This window comes from Temnothorax longispinosus, chromosome 12 (genome assembly GCF_030848805.1).
Source record: "Temnothorax longispinosus isolate EJ_2023e chromosome 12, Tlon_JGU_v1, whole genome shotgun sequence".
NCBI classification, from domain to species: domain Eukaryota; kingdom Metazoa; phylum Arthropoda; class Insecta; order Hymenoptera; family Formicidae; genus Temnothorax; species Temnothorax longispinosus.
The window spans coordinates 10,408,699-10,419,743 of NC_092369.1; the positions used below are offsets into that span (position 1 = coordinate 10,408,699).

Sequence of the window (11,045 nt, forward strand, 5' to 3'; positions counted from 1 at the left end):
GATCCGATTCTAATAATATGATGTACATAATATATTCATCCACTTAAGCAATACATCAAAAGAATAAACGACGTATCATATTGTTAGAATCGAATTTCCGGTTCTTTATGGAAACAGAATTAAAAAGAGACAGAGATTAGTTTTAACTAATGTTTATGAGAAATATTTACATTCACATGTATTAAAGATTTAAACTCGCTTACTTTTTCTCTCTCTTCCGCGTATAATTAGGTACAGATATAAATACTTGGAAGATTATAACTTCCTCGACTCTCAGCGTGCAACGATATCCCGCCGTGCGTGCTCCCTCTTTTTATTGTCGGCGCATGTTTTCGGATGCTCGAAATTTTAATTTGTCTTCCGTAATTTCGCTTTAATTTATCCCACCGCGATACAGCAAACAGAAAGATAATGACACCTCATTGCTCGCACATGTTCATTTCGCTCGCGAATGATACGGGTAAGAGCCAACGGTGAATCGCCGAATAATAAATGATTCCTACTGTGCGCCGCCATGTCGAGAAATAGGATGGCAATAATCCAACAATTAAGAAGGCAGCCAGCTGCGACTCATCAATTTCTATCAAAAGAAGGCGCACCAACATTTGATTTCTAACTCGTATTTTATTTTATTTTAGTGTGCATCGAGGTGTGCATCGCGCGCTTAGGACACAGTCTTGTCGCAAGAAGATCAATCCTTCATTTCGCTTCAGTAAAGTACTTATGATATTCACATTCGGAGAATACCTCGATCTTTGTCGTAATATAGTGTATATATGCAAAATATACGATTACGATTGTTTTACGGTCAATAAACCCTCACGCGGAGTGCATTATCAGTTAATGATTGTGGCAGTAAAATTTGTGATAGCATATATAAATTAATCGTACAGCCGCTTCCCCCATGTTACGCTTTGACTCATCAGTCAACTGCCTACAGGGACAGGGAGTACGTAATTTAAAAGTTCTACGATCGTGGCTGAGATATGCCCCGGGAATCGATGAAAACGATTGATACGTCGTTAAGTGCTCGTTAGGACTCTTGTGCGGGCCGATGATCCTTGAAACCGGAAACTCCTAGACGCTCTCACGTCTACTCGCCAAGTCTAAGTCGCAGGTGCTTGGCTAGCTTGCCTAAACGGCTAGGGGTGATGACTTCTTTCCAAAGCACGTGCGCGATGAGAATTTCCTGCCCAAGTATTAGTCTTATTTCCCTAACGCGCCTAAGACGTTGCTCGCGAAGGTATGAAGGGGATGAACCTGTATAACACCTGTAACACGAACGGATGCGGGAAGAAGAATCGTAACGTACTTTCCGTGCGACACTACTTGTAAAGCCTCAGGTGACACGTTTGCGTGGACAGTTCGGTGTACTTGATGATTAATACTCGGGCGGTTAACTCCTCGTTGCGCGGAAGGAAAACAGCACGTGCTCAATGTAAATCGCTCTGCGAAAGATACCTACTGAGAGTTTACAATTCTATATTTTCTGACTAAAACGGACAAAGGCTATCATGTTTGCAATATTAATAAAGAAACTTTTTTTTTTAATTAAGGAAATCTCCGTTATAAACAATCAGAATACGATCTTGCCTAATTATATTATTCGCGAATTTATGTACAATTTATCGCCTTATTATTTTTTCTTATTTCAGAAATGTGATCGGACCAATCTACAACGCAACGTTCGGACGTTTATTTTTCATACGTCACAAACAATAAGTAGTGGCTTAATTCCAAGGCTGTTTCGACAAACGCCACGACGGACGAGAGAATAAATTATTGAAGCCGGGAGGAAGGAAGGAAAACGGCGACGTTTGAGAACAGGAAACGACGCCGACTACTATCGGCGCCATCGTCCGCCCCATTGGACAGTCTGCATACGTACCGGAGTACGCTGGTACTCCGCACAAGTGACGTAGTACAAAGCGGCGAGTATCGGAGAGTATTCAACGACAACGATCTATTTAATTACATGTGAGGCTCCGCAGGTGTACCCTTCGTGGGGCTACTCCCCCTTTTCTCTCGCTGCCTCCTTGTTTTTTTTTTTCATTTTAATTCGCCGCCTTACGTATATCACATTCGTATACGGTCGATCGTGCGTGAGAACCATTCCTGGAAACGATATCGAGGCGGAAAAGAAATGTCGTCGGACTGCCCGCATTAAGGACTGCCGCTAATTCACCACGGGAACAATAATCAAGCGTAACACGCTCAAAGTTCTCGATGAGAGACTAGAGAGAGAGACGCGCGCCTTCGATCGTGTGAAATTTTCATCGTCTAGATTCTCTTTGTGATGTCACGATAAGTCTTTCCGTGAAACCGAATCAACATTGCTCGATCGATCAATGTACGAGGTACTGATCTGTGGCGAACCAGGCGAACAGCTATTAGAAAATAAAATATCTTTACTAATATTAACCCTAGCTAGCCATTCTTATTTTCGAGTCCTTAATTCGACACACTTCGGTCCGCTCGTCTTTGTCGCATTGTCATTTTCATTCTAATTAATATTTTAATATTTTAAGCTTGTAATGTAGAGAAATTGGAAATATAGAGTCTGAATAAGATGTTTATGATAATATTAGGTCAAGAAAGTGATCTGAGTTTAAACTAAAATTATAAGAAAAAGATTGTGAGGAAATGGAGAAAAAAAGTGTTTTCGAAAAAAAAATTCTCAAATGGTTTCGCTTTTCGCAAATGTAAGAAAAAGTAATGTTTGTTCGTTGTAGCGGATACCTTTATTTATATTTAAAGAAATATTTAAGTATTTATAAAATATTAAAAAAAATAGTATGCCATGATTCGTTCCAAAAAGTATATTAATTTAGTCATTTAAATTGAAGTAATTTTCACAAAGAAATAACCAGGTTAACTACAGATAGTACAAAGTAATAAGATATATGAGTACAGGTTTTGTAAAATACAAACTTTTATTATGATTTCACATCAAGCATAGATTGTTATAAGTATTTGGATTTGTTAAAGAATGATTTTAAAAACTTATTTCTTTAAACACAAATAATGTAAAAAAACTAGAAAACCGAAAAACGTTCAGCGGTCCACTGGACCGGAATGTGGCAAACTGAGTTAATAACGAAATATTACTCGTATATACAAAATAATACGACTTTAAAAAATTCCATTCACTAAAAATTGAAAGAAGATCTTTGGATCGACGGAACATTTTGGCGAGTTCTTTTTCACGTGACGAGTTACGTAATTTCAAACCTTGAACATTGTCATCGCGACCACTTGAGATACGATTAACTCGCGACTAATCCATTCAATGGTCGAGCAAATTTTCGTACGGAGCATATGTCGCGCGTGCTTGAGCAACAACCGGCGCGGCGGCTCGAACAGGCGTTGATATGGAAAGATATATTAGAGGAACCCAGTTATCCGAACTACGGACGGTGGCAGGAAAGAGAACTGATACAATACCGCGTGAAAGGAACCGACCGATCGACGAGAAACCGCATTGGGCGCGACAGGTGGTCTTACATTGTAATACGTCGAATTGCAACAATGTATGATAATTATTGCCTCGCATGCAATAGGAAGGCGTAGAAAGGTAACGAACAGGAAGGGTTATTATCCGCCAATATTGTCCGCGAAATTGGAAGGTGGGGTAAGAGAGTCCTCTCGTCACGGAAGAGGGTTGCTTGTTGCTCAATCACACATGCCTGCATGTTCGAAAGGAAGTTCGATTTTTTTTTTCGAGCACTCTTTTACCAGTGAATTGCAGAAAGTTCAATTGAAAAACAAATGTAAGACCGATAAAATGGAACTTGGATTTGATAAGTTATTCAACAATATGATATTTTTCACCATGTCTACTGTTCTTGGAAAAAAAGAAGTTTAATTATAGCATCATCAATGTCTCCATTACATTCAATATATTCTTTATTTATTTCGCTATTTATTTTCTGTTATTCGGATATTGTTATCAGTTTTTAATAAATTAAATAAGGCTAGGAATTGTTTAGACAGTTAAAGAGTTAAATTATTAAAACACTTTAGAAATGTTAAGTGTGCATGCGCGCAAAGTTACAGCGGATGACAAATATCATCGATGCGTGAGCCGCAAGCTCGCTGGCAGATGGTCTCGGTTTCCTCGAAAAAGCGTACGAAAGCTAATCATTCGGAAACGATGAAAGGCATCAGATAAAGAAATACGCGACGATACAGGGGGTGAAGAAGGGAGGTACGGGAGGAGGGAATAGAAAGGACAGAGAAACGATGTTTCTTGCAAAATCTTGCTGCACGCACGACCGCAAACCGGCACACGCGGTAAAGTGATGCGCGCGGCACGAGGTACCGCGACGGTTGCCCGCATTTTTATTTCTTCTTCGCCTTACCACCCTTCCTCCTCTTTCTTCTCCCTCCTCCCACCGCTACTTACGTGCCGCGTGGACTCGACCGTTTTAGAGACGGTGCAAATAAAGCAGGTAAAAAAGACGAGAGAAGGGCGAAAGAGGAGCGCGAAGGAGGACAAGAAGAAGAGAGACAGGGAGAATGAAGTGAGGAGGACGGAGGTGCGACGGTGGAGGGAAATGGCGGGGTATAGCACGAGCCATTCGCCCCCTGCACCATCTGTTGCACCGTTGCATCGAAGACGTTGCGCCCAGGCTTCGCGCAGGGACACCATATGCTTACTGTAATACCGCGCCGATATTACAGGAGACCACGGCGCTTTTATTGTTTTAAATATCGTACCTGTCGAGCGTAGTGATTAAGGTTCGCAGCGATCTCCAATGTATCTCCATTGCGCGTCTACGACAGATAGAATATATTATACTAAACTCCAGTTTACGTTTGCAGTTGCCACCATAAACCGTCGTCGGTTATTATAGAGATTTAACTTTTGTCTGTCATGAAAATCTACTTAATTCAAAAGATCAAGTTGTTTAGAATATTACAAAGTGCCCGGTGAATCGTGTTATGAGAATATAAAAAGCCTGTGACCTCATTTTCGAAAAATCAGCTGTTCAGGCTTTTATCCTCGCCCGACACGACCGACACCGCGGCAATCATGCACGTTAACGGCAGAACGTAATGAATATTTATAAATGAAAAGATCGGTATCGTATCGTTCCACATAGAAACCATCGCTTCTTCGGCTGTCAATTACGCGCGTATATGTAAGTTGTACTCCTTGACAGAATAAGATCCAATTGACACTCTTATCTCTCTCGATCTTAGCTCTCTTGTTAATTAGAAATTAGATAAATACACGTAGCAGAATTCTTATAACGCAATCAAAAGTTGCATCTTTTATTTAATTTTAATTTTTATATTATTTTATTATTCCTTGTATTACTTGAAAATAATTATATATATATTTTTACGATGGCTTGGTCAAAAAGTAATCAAAGCAGATAAATAAAATCTGTAACGCAGATGTATTATGGTAATTACAACTGGATGAAACGTCTGCCCGTTCTCATAGAGATACTTAAGTACATATATTGGAAGCGGATCATCGTAGGTAATCTCACGAAATGAGTTCGTGAGATCGCATTCCTATTCGCGTCATGGAACGACGCGCGTCGAACATCAAAGGCGTCGCTGCTCGTTCCGTGGAACGGAACGGAGAACGTTGATAAACACGTATACGTGCACACGCACGAGTCTACGCACGAGCGAGTCCGAGGATAGCTTTTAGCTTCCCTTCTTCCATTTCTTTCGCTCTCTTTTTTTTCCTCCTTTTTTTTTTTACCTGAGCCACGTGGCGACGCGTGCTGACTCCAGGGGACAGTTGCGAGGGCTCATCGGCCGCCGCCTCGCTCGTCGTGTGTGATTCAAGGGCCAGGGAGCTACTTTTTTTAGGTGGAGGAGGTAGAGAGAAAGGGGGATGAGGAACATCGGCGCGTTGGAAGGAGGAAGAGCTACTTGTCAGCGAAAAGGTCCCGCGAGTTTCCGGCAGAACGAGATGATCGTCTTCTCCTTATCCCGTGAAGGTAGCTGGACATTCGGATCGCGGCCGTTGATCCACGTTGATCTTCGGGGAACACGATTCAGCCATATGGGCTTATCTTGTTAATCTTCTTTCCCTGCATCTTATTAACGCGCCGTCTCGAGTCTTTTTCTTTACGACGAATGTTGGATAATTAAGAACTCTCTTTTTTCTTTCTTGGTAAAAATATGTTCTAAAGTGACTAGGATATATAAGAATTTAAATTCCACAATTATAAATAACGCAGTGATTTTAAGCGGAATGTGTTCGACGCAAGCCGGCTGAAACGAAAGGGGAAAGATATAAAATTGATGTTCCACGACCGAGCATCTGTCCCGTATATATCGGTTTTAAAATCGTACATCTAACCCCGTATAACCGGTCACGTGTTTCCTCCGATGTTTTATAATACCATTCGGTATATTTGCTGTGGGTCGCGTACATGGGAACTCATAACAACGAAGATACTCACACTCTTTTTTATGTCAATCATGAAATACGATCTGTGTCCCCGATCATTCCTAAGTGCCAAACGTATCCCCTTTCTCTCCCGGGTCTTCCATGATTATAATATATCATTATATATATTAATTAATTATTTACTAATTCATTTGGAGAAGAGCCTGTTCAAGCAGCAGCATTTTTCATTATTATACTATTACATTTTTACTTTTCTTTTTATCTTTATTGATTGCGTCCAAATGACTTTCAGTAAGACTGACGTCACGAGATAGACAGTTCGAAAACCGTTCAATGACCGTTAGACGGAGAATCGTCGTACCGGAAACGTTTAACTTTATGTGGTTCTCCCCAATTAATCCCCGGAAAATCGAGTCTAGCCCCTCGAGGTGTGAAATTCCGTTAGCCACATGGCATACGCGTGATGTGTATTTTACGTAAGCTATTCGAGAGACAAACACTCCGTGCTAATTTATTGCTATGCGATCTTTTCCTAAAAAATTTTTTGGAATAATTCTAGTAGCTATCAAACTCATCATATAAATATATCTATAAAAATACGATTTTTTAAAGAAAATTATATCCTGCACGCGCGCGTTGTAGAATGTTTTTCCGTTATTTTTCCGTTATTTAAACATGAGTCACTCTCGGGAGCATCTCGGATTCGAAAAATCGCAGGGAACAACAGACGCTGGCGATCGACACCGCTCCCGTAGGGGTGGATTTAGTGATTAGCAATTAACTTTGACCCTCCTGCTGGCCGCTGATGTCCGAGCGAGTGCTTCTTCTTTTCGACTATTTTTTTCTACCCTCGATCCACCGGCCGCCGATTTCCGTTCGTCGGAAACGTCATGTGGCACATTAATTGGATCCGCGTGGAGAATAAAAGGAGGCTCCTAGTGCTTCTACACAGCGAACTTAGAAACGGACCGTTCTCCATTGAGATATAAATAGCGGCGGCATGACAGTGATTGACGCCGATAAACGGAATTTCAAAAGTTATAGCGAATATATATTTCAACTTATATATTGTAATTAAAATATGGAAATATTAATATTGCGGAAATAGTGTACGTGTGTTTGCGACGCTATAGAATTACCTATAACGTAATTGTATATTACTAATATACAATTAATAAATCAATAAATAAATTAATAGAATATAATAAATATAGATAGAATCAATAGAAATTTATGCCTAACGCAACACGTTAATTAACATAAAATTATGCAATACAAGTCATCTATTTAACATTATCAGCTTAAGCTCTATCAAATCTACTTTCTCTCAATGAATAATCATTAGTAATATTTTCAGCAGATGCAACAAAATTATGTGCCGCCGTTTTGATACCTTGACTGTGTGCGTGTATTTATGTGTGTAAAAAAACCTAGGTACTAAATAATATTTTACAAGTATTTTACGTAAATTTTACAAATATTTAAGAAAAATATTAAATTTTTAAATTACTTCGCTACGTGTTTCAAATTTATTTTTTAATTGTCCTACATTTTTTATTCTTATATAAAAAAATAGAGTTTATTTCCTTAGTTGTGCTAAATTTAAAATTAAATGTAACTACCTATTTTTTGTTGACAAACGTTTAAAAATACCATATGTGTGTTAAAATGAAATTATTTGTAATCAGAATCACATTCTAATCAGAACTTTCTCATGTCAATCGTTATCGTTAATTTTTCAACGGTATACTGAACGATTGAAACCTTGGAAAGACATAACGGAGAGATGAATGTCACCGTGTTGAAAAAGACAGAGAAAGTCGTCCGGTACCCCTTCACCTTCTCCGACGCGACGATGGCAGCGTGGTGACAAATTAAAATGGCTTAAGAGAAGCAGGTGATGCCAACTCGGTAGCTCATTTATCTTGTACGTTAGTCGGTTTTTAAATATGGTTGTACGAGACCTCAACGCGTGAGCAAGAGCAAAACCGATTTTTTATTCTTATTTGATGGAATTCTTGCAATATTGTAATAAATGTAATGCATATGTAATGAGACGTATACCACATCATTACGAAAGCGCCGTCTCTATCTCATCTTTTACCTCTCGTTTGTGGCATATCTTTAATAATTTATTTACTTGACATTTGACACTTAAATATTTTCTAGATAATAAAAGTATGTAATATAAAATTATAAAATAGAAGCAAAGAATAAATAATAAATTGTCTTTAAATCACAACGCTTCGTATTTTCGCTTTTGATTACACGTTCACATTACGATTTGAATTTATAACTAAAAAATAATTAAAATCAGTAGATCAGAAAGATTTGTGCTCCTTTCTCTCTTGATAAAATATGATTGTTTCATCTATGTCTATACACAAAAATAAGCATAGATTTAATAACTCTCTAATTCACCTATCTTAATTAAATAACACATGAAATGAAATAATAAATGGCAATATAATAAAAATATGTACATACGTAATATCGATACTAAGTAAGACACCAATAAATTTTTCAATAGAAATATCGGGGAAATCGTTATTATCGCGTCAATGCAAGTACGGATTAATCTGGGAACCGAAGCAATCATCGACAGCATTGCCACAATAACAGCCGTCCAGATCGTCCGAAGATTCACCCGTGTTCGCGTTAGCAGAGGGTGAATCACCCCAGGGATTTGGGCGGTGTTTAGCACGCTCCAGCAAATCGAAGCGTCGCCGTGGTTGGAACGAGAGGTCCGAGCGGCAGTACCACGTAAGTGGAAGAGGAACGGGGCCAGAGGTGGAGGACCAACGGTGCGTGACCCCCTCTAGAAGGGTCAAGTACCGGAAGTAGGCACCGAACGCAATGCCCCCCGAAAGCAGTGGGTCACGTGGATGAACAACAAATTAACCGGCGTCGAAGCATCGCGGCCCGTTCGCCCCCACCAGCGGCCGAAAACCTATCTACCCCTCTGATAGGCATCCCTGAACATCCCTCGGTTTGGCGTATTCTGCCGCCGCCATATGCTGCGCAGGTGAAGAGAGACTGTCCAGGCTGACACCGACGGAACGACTCCGCTGTATTATCGTAGTTCTTTAGATACAGCTTCGAAATGACGATACCCGCGTGATACACGGTGATTCCTAATAATACTGACGAATTTCATGTATGAGTTGCTTGCTGAATTTGCGATAAGTTTCTTCCTAGAGACAAGATTTGATTAAATATTGTCTTTTTTATTTTTATAGTTTTCTATATTAAATATCTGGATGCAATTAATTAAAATTGAAATTGTGCTGCACAGTCCATACAAGGTCGAAGAAAAGCAAGATAGGAAGATTATAGTCTTTGATTTAATATTTAAATCAAGGCAACATTTTTTAATTTCAAATATATTTCATATTATGCGTGATTGGTGACTTTTTTCAAATAAATGAACGAAGCCTTAATATTTTTTATTATATACATTAAGGTGTTTGACTAGGAAAAAGAATCACATGGAACAACGAAGGTTAAAGTGATATGAAAGAGAATTTACATAATCGCCGATCAGAGTGATCCATACACCTCGTTTACGTTACATATCTTTATTTACCAATCCCAATGGAACATTAATTCAATCCTGTCGTATTCCTGTCCTGTCCCGTTCCGATAATACTAAATGCCCGCTTCTGTATGCACGGATCTGTCTGTGCTTCCCTATCACATCTACAAGGGAACTGCTCGAAGATAAATTTCTGTATATACATTAGCATTAGGAAGCGTGTGGATTGTGCGGCATCGCGGGAAGTTTAATTTGGACGGCTTTGTTCCAGCAGTTGATACAGCTGCGGAGAACGAGCTCCGTGCGATTAGATCGAGGATTACGTCTGAAAGGAGATGAAAATTTCTGTTCGGTCGCGGCCGGAATGTACATGCGATCGGATGGCGCAACGACTCTCTCGTTTACGTGCTCTTTGATAAATCGCATCAAATCCTTACAAGGGAGTAAACGCGAGACACCGCGACGACAATCGAAACGCGGAAACCTATTTGTAATCCAGGTCCATTCGACCGACGACGACGTGTTCCGGTTCTTATGCAAATCATGAACCCACATCCACGTCGTTGCTATGGGCTTCGTGTACATACGTGTGACGAGGCCACGGCACGATAATATTGAGTGAAAAAGAAATACATGGCGCTTCATTAAGGCAGGTGCATATTAACCGATATTTAAATACTTTTAAAACGTCAGAGATTTTCAATAAACGTGGAATGCGGGTATTCGATTAATTCTTATCATACGTATACATTCAACGAGAGCATCGTATGCACAATGTACGAATGCATATAGAAAACGGCAACAGAATATTAATAATGTCGAAGTGTCGATGGTCTTTTAATTAGCATATCTTCTGCGTTAATGAATTCATCGGAATTCATGATTTTATAAGTGCGGAGGAAAGACGTGAGATCGTATCGTATGATACTTTAATTTACAAAAATCATAATTGATAGTTATTTAAAGAGAAATGCCAATACGAATTAATATCGTTCTTATACAAGGGAACGTTTGGAACTGTTCCTCATCGATTTTGATAAGTTTTGGATATGTTGTAGAGTAGCGAAAAATAACAAACTTTTGAATGATATTAATGTATAATTAGTATTTTTTAAGTACTAACCATAATTT

At 39.3% G+C, this 11,045-nt stretch overlaps 1 long non-coding RNA gene across 1 annotated transcript in view; it reads left to right on the forward strand.

The window, feature by feature from the left end:
• LOC139823003 (uncharacterized) overlaps window positions 1-6,013 on the forward strand; it is a 146,210-nt gene extending 140,197 nt beyond the window's left edge. The window contains exon 8 of the long non-coding RNA XR_011734668.1: window positions 1,656-6,013. This is a non-coding gene — a long non-coding RNA (uncharacterized lncRNA). The remainder of the gene's footprint in view (window positions 1-1,655) is intronic.
• The last annotated feature ends 5,032 nt before the right edge of the window (window positions 6,014-11,045 follow it).